The following is a 24,151-nucleotide window of genomic DNA, read 5'->3' as shown; positions in this document are numbered from 1 at the left end:
TCAAAAAGACATATGCACCCCTATGTTTGTTGCAGCACTATTTACAATAGCCAAGTATGGAAGCAACCTAAGTGTCTATCAGTAGATGAATGGTTAAAGAAGATGTGGTACATATACACAATGGAATATTATTCAGCCATAAGAAGAAAACAACTCCTACTATTTGCAACAACACGGATGGGGCTAGAGGGTATTATGCTCAGTGAAATAAGCCAGGTGGAGAAAGACAAGTACCAAATGATTTCCCTCATTTGTGGATTATAATAACAAAGTAAAACTGAAGGAACAAAACAGTAGCAGACTCACAGACTCCAAGAAGGGACTAGCAGTTACCAAAGGAGAGGGGTGGAGGAGGGTGGTAGGGAGGGAGGGAGGGAGAAGGGGATTGAGGGATATTACAATTGGCACATATGGTGTGGAGGCAGTCACGGGGAAGACAGTGTAGCACAGAGAAGACAGGTAGTGACTCTGTGGCATCTTACTATATTGATGGACAGTGACTGCCATGGGGTGTGTGGGGGACTTGATAATATGGGTGAATGTAGTAATCGCAAAGCTTTTCATGTGAAACCATCATAAGAGTGTATATCAATGATACCTTAACAATAAAAAAAACCCATCACTTAAAATGATGTAGTTTTCATAATATAAAAGTGCATTTTCTTGCATTTCCAATATAGCCATATTTGTATATGTTTCAGGGTTTAAGAGTTATTCATTTTGCCTTTGCATTTAATATATACAATATGTCTACATTTTAAGACTGCTATACAATTTCATGTCATAGATACATTATTTAACATTTCCCTGTTAAATATTTTCTTTATAATTTTATAGTCTTTTCTGGTATAAATGTTATAACAACTTCTTGATGCACATTGTACAGTTTATTATTGAACTGTTTTTCTGAAATAAATTATTGGAAGTGAGATGAGTGGATCATCAGGAATTGAGCAGTCAAATTATGCTTGAATAATTACCAAAAGATTTCCCTTTTTGTCCATGTTAAAAGGGGTGATAATTGAGAAAGGAGATAGGAGAAATGTATATGAATGCAATTTTCCATCATGCTAGTTCTGCAAGGGGACAATCCCTTTACAAGAATATTTCAAGCTTCTGGAGGATGTCATTTCTATTTTTAATACTGGTAAGCAAAATAACAGACTCAGAAGTGTTTTTTTAAAGATTCAGGTGAACGTGGAACACTTTAGTAACCTGTACCTTTTTCCTGTCATCCATTTCTTAACAGTATGCCACCTGGATTCCCTGATGACTCAAGTGGCCTCATAACTGCTCTTGGACTGATGTGATTGCTTCTTAAACACGTTTTCTGAAGGTACATTATTGGAGGAAGTGGCAATGTACATCTGTTCATAAACTAATCATGCACTTCTCCCACAGTGTGTTGGAGATGAGAAATAGGTTTGAAAAAATTGCTTCTATGACGAGCTGGTCCAAGTGATAAACCAATAGCCAACTGATTCAATATTCTTACCCAGAGAGGAAAAGGAAATACATAACAAACCAGGCAGAACTATTTTCTTTTAAGGCAAAAAAGAGATGACAGAGGGGTTGGAGAAAGACAAATATGAAGTGAGGGGCCCAAGAGGATGTAATTGTAATTTGCTTTCTTTTTGACCCTGGGTATCATTTAAAGCAATTAAAAAATCAAACAAAATCAAATGAAATACAAATATATAGAGGTATAAAGACTCTAAAGTAGGTTTTTCTCTAGTTTCCTGGGCCTGTTAACTTCAGCTTTATTCATTTAGAATTAAGTCAACATTAGGAGATACGTTGCTATTTACAGCTCCCCTGGGAAGCTCATAGGCTGCTAGTGTAGACCTTGCTGGGAATATTGTGCTATGAGAAATTAAGCTTTCATGGGAACTATGAATTTAAGTCTACAGTGCAGCAGTATTTCAATAGAGAGCAATAATAAGAGGAATATAGTTCAACAGAAGTCTACTAGGTATTTAACATCTTTAGTGCCCTAGCGTGAAAAAGGTCCTCTCCCTTCTCAACGATGTATTTAGGAGTTCTGTCAGGATTTACGCAGTTGTTTTCAGAGGGACCACTGCTATCAGTAGCTCATTTCCAAAGTGAGGTGAAATGAGCTTGGGAAAGTTACTTGCTATACTTACTCTTGCAGTAGAAATACTTATTTAACTTATACCTACCCCAGCTTATAACTGAGGAAGTCATTTTTTAAAAATACAACCCCAGTGAACACTTCAAGGAATACCCAAATTCTAAAGAACAATTTATACAAAACTCTGAGTCAAATAAGTCCCAGTGATAAACAAAGTGGTATAGAAAGAGTTGGTTGGAGACCTTCCAGATGAATTTTTTATGTGTATTGTAGCTTTATAGCTTGTCCCACCCACCCAAATCTTCTCTACATCTTTTGAGTCACTGGGGATGAATCATCTATAATTTTTCTTCAGAGATTTGAGCCTCTAGCAGGAAAATAAAGGAGAAGGGTGAAGGTTACTCAGGTTTTTTTTTTTTAATTTAATTTAATTTTTCTAGTTAAACCCCATGGCTTTAGGATAGAACAGAGAGGGGGGAAGTGAGCTGACTATTAATATATTTTATAAGAGCAGGATTTTATCTAATAAACTGTGACTTTTGAACAAAAGAGCAAGACAAAAAAGACAAAATACTTCTCATGAACATTAAGAAGGACATGGTTAGAAAGAGGACTGTTTAATTAAGGAGGACTCAAAACCGAACTGGCCTGTGAGAGTAGGAGAGTGGGATCGAAGGATAAAACTGGGTCTTATGGGGTATGATGCAGGGCAGAGGAGGGAGCATCCCAGTAGAGGTGGTGGTGAATTAGTCTCACGTGAAATTTCAGTGAAATGATTTGTAAATAATATGTGTCATTTCAGATGCTAACTACTAATACTTGGAATAGGGAGTAAAAAAGAACATCTAAAGTTTTCTAAAAATGAATATACTTGTTATTTAATTAGGTGAATAAATATTGCTTACCCATCATGTGTAGCATAGTAAAAAGGAACTTTAGGATATAATGGACAAATCCAGCTTTCAAAGAAAGAATATTATAGTAAGAAAAAATACTTATAAGTACACACAAATAACTTACATAAGGCGGAACTATCATTTTGAGCCAAAGAGTAAAGTGGTTAAAACTGAGTTTTGGAATATTAATCCACCAGTAATATCCAGAATGGGTTGGAATATAGATAGTGGAAGTAAGGAGGCCACAGAAAGAGTGTTGAATGAAAGTCTTGATTTTCAAAATGGGAATTAAATCGGGGGTTAGCAAACTTTTTCTGTAAGGGGTCAGATAGTAAGTATTTTTGACTTTGCATGCCATATGGTCTCTGCAGTGTTTAAGCGACCATAGGCAATTTGTAAATGGGTATAGCTGCTGTTTTCCAATAAAAATTTATTTTTAAAAACAGGTGACAGGCCTGACTTGGTCTGTAAGCTATAATTTTCCAACTTCTGAATTAATTAGAGGAAGCTTAAAGTCAACTGCTGATGAAAATATAAAAATCTATTTCTGTATCATAAGGATATAGTAAGTGTGATATAACATTAGAAACATTAACGAATTAATCAGGGTTTATTAATCCCATTTAAAATAGTTATTTGGATTTCCGTGTCCAATAATGGAAGACTGAATTGTTACCAACTCTTCCATTGGAAAAAAAAAACAGAAAAGCTGTGTGTGTGTGTGTGTGTGTGTTTATGTGTCTATGCACATCACAGAGCTACCAAGGTAGTGAGGACCTGTGGGGTTTAAAATATATAGATAATTAAAATATATGGCAACAAAAGTACAAGGGACAATTGGGGTAAATGGAATTAATATTTTCAATGATCCTAGTACTCTTCAGTAACTGGTAAAACTACACATTTAAATTAGATTTTAGCAAAACAAGGATACATTTTTAATTTCTATGGTTATCATGAAAATAATAATAAAATAATGTATTATATAGCTAGGAAGCTAATAGAAGATAAAATAGAATAATAAAATACTTCTTAGTCCAGAATGGAGCAAGAAAGTGAGAAAAAAGAAATACAGAACAGGTATCATCCAAAAAAAATAGCAAATGTAGATTTAAATCCAAATATATAGTAATTATATCAAAAATAAATGGACTAAATACACCAAAAGATATAGGCTATCTGACTAGGTAAAAACAAAATTCACCTGTATGTTCTTTATAAGAGATACACCTTGAATGTGAGGTTACAGAAACAGTCAGTGTAAAAGGATATAACAACTATATTTTAAACAGAAAATAGGTTGGTTGCCAGAGGTGTGGGGGTGGGGGAAATGGGTGAAGGTGGTAAAGGGTACAGAATTACAGTTGTGAGTAAGTTTTGGAGATGTACAGCCTAGTGACTACAGTTTTTTAAAAGTTGAGAAAAACAATGAGAAGGGGCCATCTGTGGTGACTCCCAAACTGTGAAAGGCAAATCCCTTAATGAATCATAATCCAAGTAGTCAGACCCCCATGAAGTGATAATATCAAATGGATTTGGGTAAATCTGGTATAAATTTAGCCAGACTTTTGAGGAAATATGGCCTTGAAATGTAGGCAGTCTCAAGTTCTCTACCTTTTCTGGTAATATTTTCCTTAAATTTTTCCATAAAAAGGGGGAAGAGAAGCATTCACTCATTATTTTTACATGAGTACTTAGCACCTTAGTACTTCCAGCTCAGCAGGACAGAACAGCACCAATGAGGCTGGCCACAGGAGCAAGAGGGGAAGCTGGGTCCGAATTTGCCATCCCTGTTTCAGGTCTGTGCTGGAATGAACCCAAGTTGGTGCGCTTATGCTTGGCTGTTGTTAATGGAAAGGTTACAGTGCTTGCATAGGAAAATGAATGTGTACAGCTGTTGATAAAGGATGGAGACAAGCTGAGATGAGTACAAATGCCACCACATTAAAGGATTATGAGTTAAAGCCCTGATACCTGGCATTTGCAGTGGCCTTGCTGCAGGTGCCCAGATACTAAGGATATACCTGATCCCCAACCCATATGTGAAGAATAAGTTGACCCCAAAGGAGCCAGAGATGGACATTATGTGATATGCAGGCTTTGGACAGTCTGTAAAGTTCATGAAACAACTAAGAAGAGTTGTGGTCAAAGGACAAGAATGCCAGCAAATGTCTCCAGGGGTAGGGACTTGAGTGAGGAGATCAATGTGGTCATTTTTTATTTTTGAGTGTGATGATTTTATTTTTACAATTGAAGTTAGAATGGATCCTCATCTATATGGCAGCAGTGAAAATAACTTAGATTGCCATAACTTTTGTTGAGAATCTGGGCCCCCTGTCCTTTATCTGGACCATGGAGCCATCAGGCTGAGATACTATCAGGTCGGTGACTGACCCATGAACATTTAGGGAGGAATTTTGTACTGCACACATCATCTTTACACATAATTTATGGACTGAGCAGCCAAAGTCACTTAGTTTCTTAACAACTCAATTCTTCTTCTACTGTAGAAACATCAGAAAAAAATTATATTTACATGTGCAGAGGCTACTTAAGAAGTATGAGTATGCATTAACTATTTTGAGTTCCTGAAGCATCTGTTTTTGGAAACTTCTGAGTAGAAAGGTGGAGAATGAGGTACTGAAAGTGTCTCTTATGCTTAGTCTCTACAAGTTAGACTGGACAGTTGTGTCCCATACTTCTCCATGTGGTAGTTCGGTATTAGGAAAACGGTGACGAAGCTCTACAATGGTTTAGCTCTCACATCCGAATGTAGGCTTCCGGGAGCACAATGGTGTGAATTATATCCTAAGCCGGGTGTGATTTTCATATATACACCTTAGACAGTCAAAAGGTATAAATGTAATAACCTGCGAGAAACAATAATTACATTATTTTCACTTTTTGGGGAAAATCTTCGCAGAACTTAGAAGATTATAGGGTGGTTTTTGAGGGCATGAAAAGACAACTCATAGGGATGATGCCGTGTTTCTAAGCATTATGTTGCAGCCTTTTAGGTTAAGGCACATTTCCCTTTCCCTCTGCCTTTTCCAGCCCAGCTCATGCCTGCATGATAATATAAATAGCTTCTTCTCTCAGTGTAAAGCAGGAGTGGATGCAAAATTTGAATTCATAGCAAAGCTTACAAGTTACTGAATGTTTACCAAGTTCCTTTGGGATTTTTGTATGGTTGATGTTTCCATTATTTTGTAATTGGGTTTTTTGTATTGGATCACTTTTATTGTTGTTTTACATCTGACATATATATTGTCCTCAATCACTGGGAAGGTTTGATGGGTCCCTTGAGGAGGGAGGCAATTCTGTGTTCCAAAGACCATTCTGATGTCCATGTTTTCATGATTTTTTTCAGGATGAAGACAAAACATAATACCTTGCCATAGACTCATCTGGGTACTAGAAGTAATTATGTTTTTCCCATTTCCTCTGCTCAAACATTTTTCTGAGATGATGGGACTTACATGGTATGTGATTGGTTGGGGAGGGATGGTTTTCATCTTAAATCTATGGTTCCTTAAAAAAATAATGGAATCTCCTGTACATCTTGGGAAATTAGTTTAAATGGCAAAATTAGGAAACTCAGATTTTTCCCTGATCCTACTTCTCAATTGCATCCCAATGTCTTTAGGGATAAGGTTCCCAAAGTGCTCAAGTCTGCATCTGCAGGGAGAGGTTATGGGTTCTTTTTAGAATTGTTAGGAGAGGCTTCCTTGCATGTGGAAATGACCTGGTGCTGAGTGCAAGTCTTCCTTCAGAGAATTGAAGACTTGAAGGATCTAAACTGGTGGTATAGTGAACCAGTCTGAATGGAAGAATTGTATCTTGGAAAGTATAGCTGTTAAGGAAGGGCTTAGTGGGACCCTTCTGAACTCTGGACCTTAGGGGGAACAGCTGACAAGGGGCTGCGCCGAGAGCTGCTGCTCCGTCTACCTGTCAAGCTGGGATCTCCCTTGAGAAAGGGCTAGGTCCTCACTGTGGGCCTACAACCTGTGGGAGGGGCACAGATTGTTGGGCTTATTGGAGGGAGGAGGGAGAATGACAATTATCCCCCAAAGTATTTGTAGGGTTTGAGATGTAAAAAGTCTGGTAGGGGCTTGAGCCAATTAGAGTTCCATAAATCTTTATCTGTGTGGATGTAGCTAGCACTGGGAAAGAGAGTTTTCCAGAAAAGGTGCTTATTTTTAAAAAGGATGACATATATTTCTCTCTTCTTTTTAGCTGAGTAAACAAGCCCTGAAGGCGTTACCTCTGTGTTGTGTTTAAGAGGCCCTCATGTGTGTGTGTTAGATTCTCTTGGGAGCACCTCTACCCTTTCCCAGAATTTGTACACATTGTCTGCATGAATGTTTTAGAACAGGTAATCAAGAAACTCGTTTACAACCAGAATCAAACAGTTTTGCCATGAGCACAACCAACAAAGTAGCATACTGCTGGCAGGAGACACTCATTGTTCCAATATCTTCTAGGCTGCCAAAATCGAAAACACTGCAGTAAAACTGCTGTCCCAAGCAAAAAATTCAACTTTTAGACCTAAACTATTTTACAGGGAACCTGTTCAGTCAGAGCCTACATTAGGTGAAGTTGCTTATGGTCAGAACTGACTCAGCTCTACTATTTCATAATTTCCTATCTCTTTTTCTCCTTATGTTGGTTAGACTTCTTGCTTGTCTACCCCATAGCCGCACTCCCCTTCCTCCTTGTCCCTCAGATATCCTTTCTCTAGCCTGTCCCCTTTGTTCATATTTGTCTGGACCACTCTTTCTTCCCTATTTTTAAACTCTCCATCAAAACATGCCCTTCCTGTAAACCTTTCCTGTAGTGTCTTCAAGATGTCTTGCTTTCCTATTAAGAATTTTAGATATATCAAGGATTATTTTTAAGCCCCTTTATTTTTGCTAGCAGTGCAATCTGATATTAGGCCAATTTTATATCATAGTTATACAACTTCATTGTAATGCAGTTATTGATTGTATGGAGAAATTAAAACAGGCATGTAGGATTTCAGGGATCAGAGGGTACTTAATTTTATAGCTTTATTAATTTCCTTGTATTCGCAATCCATTCAAATGTTTAACAAATATTTATTATGCATATGCCATGTGAGAAAAGTGAGATTTGTTTTTCTTCGTTATGGAACTTCTAGCCTTCTAGGGAAAGATGGCAATATTAAAATAATCACAAAATAAATGAAAAATTACAACTTTAATAATACTATGAACATGTATTATAAGGAGAAGTGATATGATAGGTGGGCGAAAGTATCTCTGAGTGAGTGAGCATTTAGATGAGATCTGCTGGAAGACTGTGTTGACTGGAGGAGAGGCAGTACAGCAGGCAGGGGAATAGCATGTGCAAAGGCCCTGTGATGTGGGAGAGCACAGCATGTTCAAGGAAATGAAAATATCAGGGACTTCTTGTTCCCACTACAACAAAGAATTGAAGGGCAGAGACAAAGTAATGAAGTAGAGCCAAAGTTTTATTTGAATATACTCTAATGGAGGAATGGGCCAGAGTCACGGTAGACAAAGACAGGTGTACTTGAATAAAGCAGAGAGGAAGGAAAAACAGAAGGAGGAAAGGGAAGCTTATGGAACGGCTTCTTGGCATAGGGAATAATCCCTTACCAATTCCTAAAGCCAGTGTCACCAGGTGTCCAGTGTCCGCTTGAATTTGTATGGCATGAGAACTAAGTCCCTACCACCCTAGGACTTTGGGGAGCCAGAGAGCACTGAATGGAGTGAGATAATGTTCTGAGAACTTCCTGAAGGCAAAGAAAAGAGATTTTCAGGTAGGCAACTGAGAAGCATGATTGTATAGCTGCAGTTCTGTCTGGGTTACTCAGGCAGTGGGAATTTACAAGCCCAAATCAGAGCTCTCAGTAGCCCCTCCCTACTTAATCTGGAGTAAGACAGAGAGTGACACACTTGAAGAACGGCGAGTGTGGGCAACCTCACAATGAGGTGGTGCACCAAAAAGCTGGGATTCTGTCTTTTAAGGAGTTTCAAGAATGGAATAAAGGTAAAGGGTCCGGAGGGTAGGTGGTTGGTGATGGGGTGGCATAGGCTTGTCAGGTGGTCTCACAATGTCTGTCTCTGGCAAGAGACAATATGCCATTATCTATAGCTAGTCTTCTAGGTAATTCTGTAGGACAAACTTTTTGTTCCTCTCCAAGATAGTGGCCACTCCTAAGTACTGGGAACACATTGTTAAGACTGCTTTCCCTGCCTTAGGATAAGTTGTTGGCTGATTACCAAAGAGTGTGTTAGGAATATAACCCCCCAACTCTCTGCTCATAGCCTCAAGATAAGTCCTTCTTGTTTCCACTATGCTATTAATATCTCACCATTTTTTGGAAAATTCATCAGAATGCTTGTCCCATGTGTCTGCCCTATCTCACCTGTTTTAGCTAGGACAAGTCTCAAAGTCAGCCCAGATTCAGAGAATGTGGCTTGAACTCACCTTACAAAGGGCATTAACTTTTTAAATCTTTTATGGCTCTCTAGTTTTATCTGATTAACCCCCTGAGTTTTTGGTGGACCTCACCCTCTTTTCATCTTGTGCATACCTTGTCTTTCTGCCTAACAAGAGGGCCTCATGGTAAGAGTTCAGAGAGCATCACTGGATTTCCAAAAAGCTAGTGTAAGTCACTGAAATATTTTAGGTGGAAAGGTAACCTTACCAAATTTGCATTTCAAAAAGAGTACTATTAGATGGGTAAATGATCAGAAGAGGAAGAGTAGATGGAGGTAGACCAGTGAGGAAGCTCTCACATTTGTCCTGATGACAGTGAGAGTGGCTTCAATGGGGTTGGTGCTGAGGTGGAGATGGAGGGAGATGGACAGCAGTGAAATAGAAATTTAACAAATGAAAGGTATAATTTTAAACAAAACTTAGTAATAGATTGGACATAAGAGGAGAGGGCCATGTTAGGCTTGGGTTTTATATTTCTGGCTAGCTCAAGTGGATGGATGAAAACCACGGTCATGGTGGAAGATTTTAAGTTTGTTTCTTGTTACATTGAGATAGTTTGGGATTGCTGAAGTGGAGATGTCAGAAGGACAGTTTGATTTACACATCTGGAACTCAAAAGAGGGTCTGGAATATAGTTATAAATTAGAGAACCAAAGCTCCAAGTAATTCTTGCTCAAAGAAACATAGCTATTGAGATAGTAGCACCATGATTAAATTTTTTTAAAAATTAAAACAAATTTTTGCTTCTTGATCAAGCATGTCCTTAATGATACAAGGAAAAAAGACAAATGCAATCAGGTGAGCCTATGAGGTAGGCATAATAGTCTCCCTTTCACTGAGAGATTCTACTGTTGATGAATATGCAAAGCTAAAATATTAGAAGAAAATAGCACATTCATGCTTTCTCCTTAATTTTACATGCATTGTGAGATTTGGGTTATATTCACATTTTGATTTCGTACTTTCCTTATATCTAAAATATTAACAACTTGCTAACAGATAGGATTTGATTGCCCCTGAGAACTAAAGGTATTACTCAATGAATTAATGTGAAAAGATTGAAGTTGATTGTAGGCATGGGTTTTAGAGACATGATAAGACAAAGGAAATGTGGGTATCTCTGAATGATTCTATATTTTAGTTCTGCTGTGGTCTTTGTTTTAGAAGATAAATAAGGAAGTGGTATAGGAGGAAAACTGAAGGGGGCCACAATTATCATTAAGATAGCACAGGGGCTATTGGAAAAATCTATGGTTTGTGTATAGTGAACAAAGGGCAAATGTGTCCCTTCTCCAGTTTGACATGTTTACTCTAACTGAAAGCAGGGGATATAGAAGCAGTGAGCTGTTAAATACAGGAGTTTCACATTATTATAATTTTCTAGCAGATGTGCTCAGAACAGCATTTTTAAATGTTAATGATACTATTAATTCCCAAACTCTATTTTCAAATTTAAAATCACCTATTCTTCTGCAAGATTGAAACCTGACTTCCCATTATGTGGCATAAAAATGTCTCAACTCTTTGATTTGTTTTATAAGGAAAGATGATTTAAATGTTTTTCAGAGTTTTTTCTCTTGTCTCAAAGATGCTCCAGGGGTTTTTCATTCTAAAATTTCCATTTCAGTTAAGTCTGAAGCTGCATATAGAAGACAACTGGCAGATTCTCCCTTTCCTCATCCTCTACTTCACTCCTTACTTCCACACCTTTTACTCTAAATATCCAAGGGACCATCCAGGTAAAGTCTTATGCTCTGTACTCATAAAGTATTTTCTTCTGTATCTATTTTCTTCTGTGTTCTCATTGTTTACCTAGGTTTTGCTTTGTCCACTTATTGTTGAAGTTTCTTTGAAATAAAAAGACTGTGCTGGGGATTGGATTAAAGGTGGAGGCATGAAAGGTGAGACAGAGAGCTCCTCCTAAAACCACATATACACATATAATATGAAAATATAATTTAATACAACTAATCCTGAAAGAACAACAGGAAAGAAGGCTGCACCAGACTGCATACACCTGGAGAAAAGAGCAGATCTCACAGAACAGGGTAATGTACCAAAGCAGTGACCCAGCAGAGCCCAAGCTCTTCCCCCATCCCAGCTCACCAACAGGAGGAAGAGAAATGGAGCAGGGAGGAAGTAGAGGCCTGGGACTGCTGAACACCTAGCCCTGGAGATCTGCTCTGGGAGCATGAACCTACATTGCATGGTGATCTGGTGATTTAGTGTGGTTGGAAAGCTAAGACAGGTAGAATACCTGGAGAGACAGAGATTCCAGCTGCTTGTGGAAAACAGATTCATATCCAGCTGATTTGAGTGGCCAGTCTGAGAGACTTCCTAAAAGCAAGAGGGCTGATAAAGGGGCAAGGATTGCACAGAGCTACTGCTCAGGAGAAAGGACAGGTAGACAAAATTGTCTAGGTGCAGTCTGCCCAGCAGGTTGGGAGCTTAAACAATCTTCAGGTGCACCATCCCCCTGGATGGCTATGCAGCTCCAAGGCTCCCCACTGTGATACACAGCCTACTGTGTCTTCCTCCCATCTAGTCTGCACCTGGCTCATGCTCACAAACCAGCAACCCCTGCCCTGATGTCAGGCCAACCAGAGGGAAGCCCCACCTATGGCAGCTACAAACACAAACCTTAGAGGCTTACACCTGTGTGTTTGGCTCACTGGTTCTGGTAGTGGAGACAGGCATAGAAGCTGGGAAGCAGGAAACAGCTCTTTCCTCTCCTCAAGCACCAACACTGCTCCCCTGCAACCCCCGACATTGCTCCAGGGGCTGAGCAGCTCCAGAGAGTAGAGCTTCTGGGCACTAGAGGGCACCACAGACAAATTATGAAATATCAAAGGAAACTGTTTCAAAACAAAATTATGAATACACCTGAGAAAGAGTCAAATAAGATCAACCTCATGAATCTTCCTGAAAGAGATTTCAAAATAAAAATCATTAACTTGCTCATGGAGGTACAGAAAAATATTCAAGAACTCAGAAATGAATTTAGGACAGAGACCCAATCATTGAATAACCCAATGGAGGGTATTAAAAGAAGATTATATACAGTGGAGGAGATGATAAATGAAATAGAAATTAGGGAAAAGGAATACGAAGAAGCAGAGGCACAGAGAGAAAAAAGGACATCTAAGAATGAAAGAATATTGAGAGAACTGTGCGACCAATTTAAACGGAACAATATTCGTATTATAGGAGTAACAGAAGAAGAAGAAGAGAGAAAAAGATAGAAAGTGTGTTTGAGGAAGTAAGTGCTGAAAAATTCCCCAATCTGGAGAAGGAGATAGTCTCTCCGGCCCACAAGGGACCCAAGAAGGACAACACCAAGACATAATAATTAAAATGGCAAAGATCAAAGATATGGACAGACCATTAAAAGCAGCCAGAGAGAGGAATAAGATCACATACAAAGGAAAGCCCATCAGGCTATCATCAGACTACTCAGCAGAAACCTGACAGGCCAGAAGGGAGTGGCATGATATATTTAATACAATGAAACAGAAGGGCCTCAAACCAAGAATACTTTATCTGGCAAGATTATCATTTAAATTTGCAGGAGGGATTAAACAATTTCCAGATAAGCAAAAGCTGAGAGAATTTAGCTCCCACAAACAATCTCTACAATGTATTTTGGAGGGACTACTGTAGACGGAAGTATTCCTAAGGTTAAACAGCTGTCACCAGAGGTAATAAAAAGGAAAAGACAAAGAGTATAGAATATGATACCTAATATATAAAGAATGGAATGAAGAAAATGAGGGGCAAAAAAGAACCTTTAGATTGTGTTTGTAATAACATACTAAGTGAGTTAACTTATGTTCTTTGATAGTAAGGAAGTTACCCTCAAACCTTTGGTAACCACGAATCTAAAGCCTGCAATGGCAATAAGTACATACCTATTGATAATCACCCTAAATGTAAATGGTCTGAATGCACAAAGACATAGAGTCACTGAATGGATAAAGACTCAACTATATGCTACCTACAAGAGACACACTTCAAACCCAAAGACATACAGAGATTAAAGTGAAGGGATGGAAAAAGATATTTCACTGAACTAATAGGGAGAAAAAAGAAGGAGTTGCAGTACCAGTATCAGACAAAATAGACTTCAAAACAAAGAAAGTCACAAGAGAAAAAAGGACATTACATAATGATAAAGGGGTCAATCCAACAAGAGGATATAACTATTATAAATATCTATGCGCCCAACACAGAAGCACCTACATATGTGAAACAGATACTAACAACATTAAAAGGGGAAATAGAATGTAGTGCATTCATTCTAGGAGACTTCATCACTCCACTCACTCCAAAGGACAGATCAACCAGACAGAAAATAAGTAAAGAGACAGCGGCATTGAACAACACATTAGAACAGATGGACCTAACAGACATCTACAGAACTCTCCACCTAAAAGAAGCAGGATACACACTATTTTCAAGTGCACATGGAACATTTTTCAGGATAGACCACATACTAGGCCACAAAAAGAGCCTCAGTAAATTTTAAAAGATTGAAATTGTACCAACCAACTTCTCAGATCATAAGGGTATAAAACTAGAAATAAATTGTACAAAGAAAACAAAAAAGCTCACAAACACATGGAGGCTTAACAAAATGCTCCTAAATAATCAATGGATCAATGACCAAATTAAAACAGATATCAAGAAATATATGGAGACAAATGAAAACAACAGCACAAAGCCTCAACTTCTGTGGGATGCAGTGAAGGCAGTTCTAAGAGGGAAGTATATAGCAATCAAGGCCTATTTAAAGAAGGAAGAACAATCCAAAATGAATAGTCTAAATTCAAAATTATTGAAACTGGAAAAAGAAGAACAAATGAAGCCTAAAGACAGCAGAAGGAGGGACATAATAAAGATCAGAGAAGAAATAAAATTGAGAAGAATAAAACAATAGAAAAAATTAATGAAACCAAGAGCTGGTTCTTTGAGAAAATAAACACAATAGATAGCCTCCTAGCCAGACTTATTAAGAAAAAAAGAGAATGTACACACATAAACAGAATCAGAAATGAGAAAGGAAATTTCATGACAGACACCACAGAAATACAAAGAATTATTAGAGAATACAATGAAAATATATATGCCAACAAACTGGATAACCTAGAAGAAATGGACAACTTCCTAGAAAAATACACCCTTCCAAGACTGACCAAGGAAGAAACAGAAAATTGAAACAGACCAATTACCAGTAATGAAATTGTATCAGTAATCAAAAATCTACTCAAGAACAAAATTCCTGGACCAGATGGATTCACCACTGAATTTTATCATATGTTTAGAAAAGATGTAACACACATTCTCCTTAAAGTTTTCTAAAAAATAGAAGAGGAGGGAATACTCCCAAACTCATTCTATGAAGCCAGCATCACTCTAATACCGAAACCAGGCAAAGACAACACAAAAAAAGAAAATCTCAGACCAATATCCCTGAAGAACATAGATGCAAAAATACTCAACAAAATATTAGCAAACCGAATGCAAAAATACATCAAGAGAATCATATACCATGATCAAGTGGGATTCATCACAGGAATGCAAGGATGGTACAACATTTGAAAATCCATCAACATCATCCACCACATCAACAAAAAGGAGGACTAAAACCACATGGTCATCTCCATAGATGCTGAAAAAGCATTTGACAAAACTCAACATCCATTCATGATAAAAGCACTCATCAAAATGGGTATAGAGGGCAAATACCTCAAGATAATAAAGGCCATATATGAAAAACCCACAGCCAACATCATACTTAACAGTGAGAAGCTGAAAGCTTTTCCTCTAAGATCGGGAATAAGACAAGGATGCCCACTCTCCTTGCTTTTATTCAACATAGTACTGGACGTCCTAGCCACAGCAATCAGACAAAACAAATAAATAAAAGACATCCAGATTGGTAAGGAAGAAGCCAAACTGTCCATTTGCAGATGACATGATATTGTACATAAAAAACCCTAAAGAATCCACTCCTAAAATACTAGATCTAGTATCTGAATACAGCAAAGTTGAAGGATACAAAATTAATACACAGAAATCTGTGGCTTTCCTATACACTAACAATGAACTAAGAGAAAGAGAAATCAGGAAAACAATTCCATTCACAATTGCATCAAAAAGAATAAGATACCTAGGAATAAACCTAACCAAGGAAGTGAAAGACCTATACCATGAAAACTACAAGACATTCCTAAGAGAAATTAAAGAGGATATAAGTAAATGGAAATTCATCCCATGCTCTTGGATAGGAAGAATAATTATTGTTAAAATGGCCATCCTGCCTTAAACAATCTACAGATTCAGTGCAATCCCTATCAAAATACTGGCAGCATTCTTCAATGAACTGGAACAAATAGTTCTGAAATTCATATGGAACCACAAAAGACCCCGAATAGCCACAGCAATCCTGAGAAGGAAGAATAAAACAGGGGGGATCTTGCTTCCCAACTTCAAGCTCTACTACAAAGCCACAGTAATCAAGACAATTTGGTACTGGCACAAGAACAGACCCATAGACCAGTGGAACAGAATAGAGAGTCCAGATATTAACCCAACCATACATGGTCAATTAAGATATGATAAAGGAGCCATGGATATACAATGGGGAAATAACAACTTCTTCAACAGCTGGTGTTGGCAAAATTGGACAGCTACATGTAAGAGAATGAAACTGGATTACTGTCAAACTCTATACACAAAACTAAACTCGAAATGGATTAAAGACCAAAGACCTGAATGTAAGTCATGAAACCATCAAACTCTTAGAAAAAAAATATAGGCAAAAATCTCTTGAACATAAACATGAACAACTTCTTCATGAACACATCTCCATGGGCAAGGGAAATAAAAACAAAAATGAACAAGTGGGACTTTATCAAACTAAAAAGCTTCTGTACAGCAAAGGACACCATCAGTAGAACAAAAAGGCATCCTACAGTATGGGAGAGTATATTCATAAATGACATATCTAATAAGGGATTGACATCCAAAATATACAAAGAGCTCATGCACCTCAACACCAAAAAGGCAAATAACCCAATTAAAAACTGGGCAGAGGTTCTGAACAGACACTTCTCCAAAGAAGAAATTCAGATGGCCAACAGGCACATTAAAAATGCTCCACATTGCTAATCATCAGAGAAATGCAAATTAAAACCACAATGAGATATCACCTCACACCAGTTAGGATGGCCAACATCCAAAAGACAAACAACAACAAATGTTGGCAAGGATGTGGAGAAAGGGGAACCCTATTACCCTGTTTGGGGGAATGTAACTTAGTTCAACCTTTGTGAAAGCAATATGGAGGTTCCTCAAAAAACACTAAATAGAAATACCATTTGACCCAAGAATTCCACTCCTAGGAATTTACCCTAAGAATGCAAGAGCCCAGTTTCAAAAGGACATATGCACCCCTATGTTTATTGCACCACTATTTACAATAACCAAGATATGGAAGCAACCTAAGTGTCCATCAGTACATGAATGGATAAAGAGGATGTGGTACATATGCACAATGGAATATTATTCAGCCATAAGAAGAAAACAAATCCTACTATTCACAACAACATGGATGGAGCTAGAGGGTATTATACTCAGTGAAATAAGCCAGGCAGAGAAGGACAAGTATTAAATGATTTCACTCATATGTGGAGTATAAGAACAAAGAAAAAAACTGAAGGAACAAAACAGCAGCAGACTCACAGAACCCAAGAATGGACTAACAGTTACCAAAGGGAAAGGGACTGGGGAGGATGGGTGGCAAGGGAGGGATAAGGGGAAAAAGGGGCATCACGATTAGCACATATGATGTGGGGCAGGGGACGGGGAAGGCAGTATAGCACAGAGAAGACAAGTAGTAACTCTATAGCATCTAACTACACTGATGGACAGTGACTGTAATGGGGTATGTGGTGGGGGCTTGATAATGGGGGGGAATGTAGTAACCACAATGTTGCTCATGTGAAACCTGAGCATAAGATATCAATGCTACCTTAAAAATAAGAAAGTATGGTTTTATAATTTTATGTCATTTCAGAAGATCTGGGCAAGGAAGAAGAGTGTTAAAGGATAATTTTCAAAAGATAAAGTCATGATTTGTACAGAATATAAAATAAAAACCTGCCACAGATTTTTATTTAAATCATTAATAAGAGAACGAGTATATATTAAAACTGGTTCAAAAGAGGAGCCAAAGAGCAGACACACAGCTCTCTGCTTCCAAATAACACAATGTAAACTCCTCTTTGGAAAAGGAGAGTATAGGAGACACCTCATAAACACTGGTGCTTAACAATAATCAGCTCTCACTGGGCAGGAGTAGTGAAGATTCCTTTTGTGGCTCAAGTTTCAGAAAAATAGTTTGCACAAAGAAAACTGGGATTCTTCATTGCAGGATGTCTCAACATGCTAATAGGCATTGTAATTCTTTAAGACAGATTTATATGGCAAATTTATTTGATCACTGAACATTTCACTGTATACCTTAGTAACATTGCCCAGAAAAGTTTGTCATGGGATACAATTTGGGAGATGCTCACATATTTGACAAGCAGCCACTTCATAATGCTGAATGCTTTGGAGCCCTCAGTGAATAAAATGTCCCCTGTTCCAATAAAACACAATTTGATTGGAGAAAGAATCCATGAATATATGAAAAATGAAACTAAATTACATTAATTCATGTAACATTTAACAATGCCTAATTAATGCCTTCAATATGATACTTTTTCCAGGCCCTGGGGATAAAACTGAAGAATACAAATGAAATCCTTTTCCTTACAGAGTTTATTTTAAATGAATAATATAACAACTCAAGACAATTCTTATTTTGGGCCAATCCTTGTCAAATGAATAATGTCATTCTCAATCTGTGGACCTACATCCTAGAGGCTGGAGAATTATATAGGATTCATGAGTGACTTTATATATATGCATACCAAGCAGTATCTGCAGGATGAAGAAACAAAGTGTAATTATTGTGTTGAAGTCTGCAGCATGTTTTAATTTTAAATAGATGCTACTTGGATAGTTGAAGGGTATTTCTATAGGTAGAAGGAGCTATAGATTCACTGAAGAGGGGATCCTATGTAATAATTGTACTTGGTTGGGGCTGGAATCAGTTTATTTTTACTGTATGGTCAGGGAGGAAAAATGAACAGACTTTTATTTCAGGCTCCATTGGCACAGCAGAGCACACAGGTCTCTTTTCTTCTCTGTTTAGGGTCACAAATCTAACAGTGGCTTTATAACAATTGGTTCCAGAATTCATTTCTTTTTAAGCAGTTGCAGGATAATCTATGAAAGAGAATGATCTACAGCCAGCTTTCTTTGCCCCGACTCAGAGCGCTGGGTCCTCTGCCTTGAATAGCCACCATGGTGCAGACTCATGACCAAGGCTCACAGGCTGACTTAAGGGAACACGTCGGTGATGGCAAGTGTTGGCATTTTCATGGGGAGATTGGTGGTTATGATGTGATATCTACTCTTACAGTGGCATCGTGCACATCTGCTCTGCATTTATACCAATACCAACTGGGGTGACAGCTGCAGACCAGGTCTTAACTGGTGAGATCAGGGGCACAGTCTGCTGTTTGCTGTCCAACTTCCATCCTACACCTAGGCCATTTCAAGAATAAATACTTGACAGTGGCTCTGCTTGGCAGAGTTTGGCTTTGTGGCATGTCAGCTTTTATTTGGGGAAGGCTGATATATAAAATGTATCCTAGTGAATCATGTCCTTACTGAATCATGAGTGCTCTTCTATCAAACAACAGTATTTATTGAGCATGTGACATGTGCCTAGGTATAGGGTAGATGCCAAGTGGGACTCGTGTATTGAGGAGCACTCATTCCCAAAAACAGACTGCAGAGTCAAGACTATGGCACGGACCAAGGGCAGAGTATCTGGTTCAGTGTACAGCTATGTGATAATGTATGACAGCAGGCATTCAAAGAAGGAAGACATTAATAGGGTGACAGATTCAGAGTTCATGAAAGTACAGTTGAGAATTAGATAGGATTCATCCATATCATCTCTGTTTCATTGTCTATTTGAATTGGTGAACCTCCATTTCTTGTGACTGAATGTTCCTTGTAGCTAGAGAGGGTCATGAAAATACCCTTCTATTGGTATTCATGATATTCAGCTAATTTTTTGTGGCCAATATTCTGCCCTACTATTCAGGACACTTTAGGTCAGGAAGATCAGAAAACAGATCAATCGCTTCAGAGGGTTCCCTATGACTGTCAGAGGACACCTGCAGTCCAGTGACGGGGTATGAGGGTACTTCAGCACTAATGCCCTGGTGACACCTAGCTAATTTCACCAGGAGTTAGGAAAGTATTACTGACGTTGCACAGAAAGTGTCACAGTACAATGCAAATGTAGAATCCACTTGCAGCTTCATGACCAGCAGAAGGCAGTGCTCCCACTGCCTCTCCAGTGTCACGGTGCTCAGATTTACAGTGAAGCTGCTATGCAGACGCCAATCCCTGAGAGTGGAGGTGGAGAGGGAGAGTTGCAGCATTTTGCAGTGTCCTGGGGTCAATAACAGAAGCCTACAAATGATCTGTGGGAGTAACAGGGATTCTGAAATAAGATCAATCAGGGAAAGAGCCATGATGGAGAGCCACACAGGGTAGAATAAAGAGCACCACACACATTCCCTTAGCTGCTACAGCCAATTTATTACACAGTTGCTAAACCCTATATGCACTGCTGCATATAAATGTGTATAGTGAGTTTCTTACAGTTTTTACTGCCAAATGTGAGTGCAGTAATCCTGACAATTCCTCTTGTCTCCAATTGGCCCTGGTGTTAAAGATCCTCCCTCTTGGTATTATTATATGTAAATAAACAGGCCGTTTGATAGCAGGCAAGATGCCCATCCCAGTGAAGCCAAAACCAGATGGTAGGCACCCTCAAATGTTTCTGTTTTGGTTGTTTTACACGTTTCTCATGTCCAGCCAGGAAGATGTAATTCCAAAATTCTTGTTCAGCCTATAACGTAAGCATTTTGAAACAAAGGCAACACAAGATTCTAAAAGTTTATTCTATTATAGTGCTTTCAAAAGTTATCTCAGAAAGGAAATGAGTGAAGAGAGATTATGTGATTCATTTAATAAAACAGTAGAGTTGATGAAAATAGCTTTAACATAATAACATCCTCAGAAGGTGTAGCTACAAAGCTAGGAAGCTGCAGACCAAATGCTCAGTGACATTGGGTTCCCAGTGAGCATCAGGAGGGGACGGCAGGCTGATTGGAAACACGCTGCCGTCATTTTTGGAAATTCTATTGGTTGATGATGCAAACTGCTAATATGAGCCTGAACATTTTGGGTAATGAATGCTACATAAGGGATGGGAGAAACATTGCAAAGGAAGCTGTTAGAACAGAAGAAATTAGGCAGTATTGAGTCCCTTGGCTGAGACTGTTGTGTCTGGGGAAAAAATATCACCCCAGGCTGAAAAGAATGCCATCCTTGTAACAGACATTGATTTGTTTTAATTTTTAGAAGTTAATTTTTTCCACAGTAGGGTAGATTTTAATCAGATTTACTTAGGCTGGGAAGTAAAACAAACGATCAAAGGCAACACACTGTACCTTTGACTGTTCTCACCAGGTACTCTTTATGTTAGTTCATAACTGTCTTCATGATTCCAGCATGTTCTATTAAATGGAGCTAATGTTTTGTTATAATGAATTCTTATACATGTGACTCTTGTTTTGGCAACACTCTTGCTTTCATTGTCTGGAGCCAGACATAGCAAATAGGTTTCTTTTCTTGGGGCAGCATGAACTGATTGGAGTGGGTTGCCCATGCGGTGTGTTGAGAAGTATTCTGAGGCTACCTCAGGGCAAAGGCAGGAAGGAGAAGAGTGTGATTAGTTCATGATGTCTGTTACAGATTTGGAGGGAGTGGTGGTAGAGGTGGGTACCATGTTTTTTGTATTTTTAGTATTTTAAGTCCTCAGCCAGAAATACAGATATTAACTCCAGTGGATCCTTCAGTAATCTGACAATGCAGCATCCGTTGAGTTAACTGTACTGACTTCCCATGGAATCACTGAGAGTATTGCCCAAGTATGGATTGTTCAAGCTACTTATGAAACCCTCTCTAATTCAATGTCTTTGGTACTTAATACCCAGCACTGAGTCCATAGTAATGTAATATGAGAACTGAAGAAAGGCTTCTAATACAATTGGCTCTGTGTATTCAAGACACTCTCTTTCCTTCCCCAGTGAAGCACAACGTATTTTAAAAGAGAAAATTAAAATCACACATGTACTAAAAAATATAGTAAACATTTTGTGGATGAGATCTGAATCAGAAGCACCAAGTGGTAATGGGCCTGAAGTTGCAGACTGACTAGCATCGGGACTGGATGCTGCTCGGTGGCTACAAGTTTGGTTCCTCTGGGCTGATGGTATTGAAATTGCTCCTTACAAGGTGAGGAAACAGAATCAGGCTGAGCATTTGAAATGAGGGCCCTGCTGGGACTTCTACTTCTTGTTAAAGGAAGCTGGAGGAAAACCTGCTGCCGACCAACGCCTTTTGCTGATGCTTTCAGGACAAATGCCTCAAAAGTGACCTGGATCCAGACCCTAAACCTAGAACTGAAGCAAGATGCTCTCTAGCTGGGCATTTATCATATTCTCAGTAACAAAGTTGTAACCCTAAGTCATCAATACTCTTAGTTCTGATCTGAAAGTAAAGTAACTGTAAAACCTTTGGACAGAAATGAGTGGAAGAGAAAAGAAATAAAGAAAAACAACTTCAACATAAAAATAAGCTTGCAAATATAATCCCAAAGAAAGAGGTGAGAAAGGCACCCTGTACAGTCAGTGATGGGAAGATGAGAAAGAGGAATTCAACCCAGTTGAAATTAAAATAATAAAGCAGCTTTAAAATACCTTAAGTGGGAAGGAGCCAAGATGGTGGCATGAGTAGAACAGTGGGAATCTCCTCCCAATAACATATATATTTTTGAAAATACAACAAATACAACTATCCCTAAAAGAGAGACCAGAAGACACAGGACAACACCCAGACTACATCCATACCTGAGAGAACCCAGTGCCTGGTGAAAGGGGTAAGATACAAGCCACAGCCCGGCGGGACCTGAGGCCCCTCACCCCAGCACCTGGCGGGAGGAGAGTAGTCGGAGCAGGGAGGGAGAGGGAGCTCAGGACTGCTAAACACCCAGCCCTAGGCATCTGCACCAGAGCGCAGACACACAGTGCATACATGCGGTGCTGGAAACTACGGAAGCAGGACAGTAAGACCTGTGAGTGGGACCCGAAGCTGGTGCACCCGGGACAAAGAAAAGCGAGTGCTTTTTGAAAGTCTTAAAGGGACAGGGACCCAACAGCCAGACAGAAGCATCCGGGTCACAGTCCAGCAGCTGGAAATTCCAGGGAACTCCAGGTGCACTAACCCCCTGGGCAATAGCTCTGAGACCCCTCACGGAGGTAAACAGCCAAACAGCCCCCCATCCATTACCCCTCCAGGGCCCCGCCATAGCAGAGTAGCGGCCCGAAGCTGGCCATGCCCACTGCAAGGGAGCTTCCTCCATACCGGCCGGACAAGATACAGACCCAGTCTACCCACAATTTCCCAAGACAAGCCTCTAGGTGTTGCAGTTGTCCCAGTAAAGAAAGGCCAGGAGCAAGTGGAAAGGGTCTTGACTCTCCCAGCTGACAGACGAGTCAATAACACACTGCTGCACCTGTCAACATGAAAAGGCAAAATTTTGATCCAGACAAGAATAACCCAGACAGCTTCAACATCTTCTACATCTTCCCCTGAGAAGGAACCTGGGGAGATAGATTTAACCAATCTTCCTGAAAAAGAATTTAAAACAAAAGTCATAACCATGCTGATGGACTTGCAGAGAAATATGCAAGAACTAAGGAGGGAGAATACAGAAATAAAACAAGCTCTGGAAGGACTTCAAAACAGAATGGACGAGATGCAAGAGACCATTAATGGACTACAAAACAGAGAACAGGAACGCAGAGAAGCTGATGCAGAGAGAGATAAAAGGATCTCCAGGAATGAAAGAATTCTAAGAGAGCTGAGTGACCAATCGAAAATGAACAATATCCACATTGTAGGGGTACCAGAAGAAGAAGAGAGAGAAAAAGGGATAGAAAGTGTCTTTGAAGAAATAATTGCTGAAAACTTCCCCAAACTACGGGAGGAAATGGCCTCTCAGACCACAGAGGTACCCAGAACTCCCATGACAAGGGATCCAAGGAGGGCAACACCAAGACACATAATAATTAAAATGGCAAAGATCAAAGACAAGGGCAGAGTATTAAAGGCAGCCAGAGAGAAAGAAAAGGTCACCTACAAAGGAAAACCCATCAGGCTATCATCAGACTTCTCAACAGAAACCTTACAGGCCTGAAGAGAATGGCATGATATACTTAATGCAATGAAACAGAAAGGCCTCAAACCAAGGATACTGTATCCAGCACGATTATCACTTTAAATATGAAGGAGGGATTAAACAATTCCCAGACAAGCAAAAGTTGAGGGAATTTGCCCCTACAAACCACCTCTACAGGGCATCTTACAGGGACCTCTCTAGATGGGAGCACTCCTAAAAAGAGCACAGAACAAAACA

This window comes from Manis pentadactyla, chromosome 2, assembly GCF_030020395.1.
Source record: "Manis pentadactyla isolate mManPen7 chromosome 2, mManPen7.hap1, whole genome shotgun sequence".
NCBI classification, from domain to species: domain Eukaryota; kingdom Metazoa; phylum Chordata; class Mammalia; order Pholidota; family Manidae; genus Manis; species Manis pentadactyla.
The sequence above is the reverse complement of the archived record's forward strand: the minus strand, read 5'-3'. Positions refer to the sequence as shown.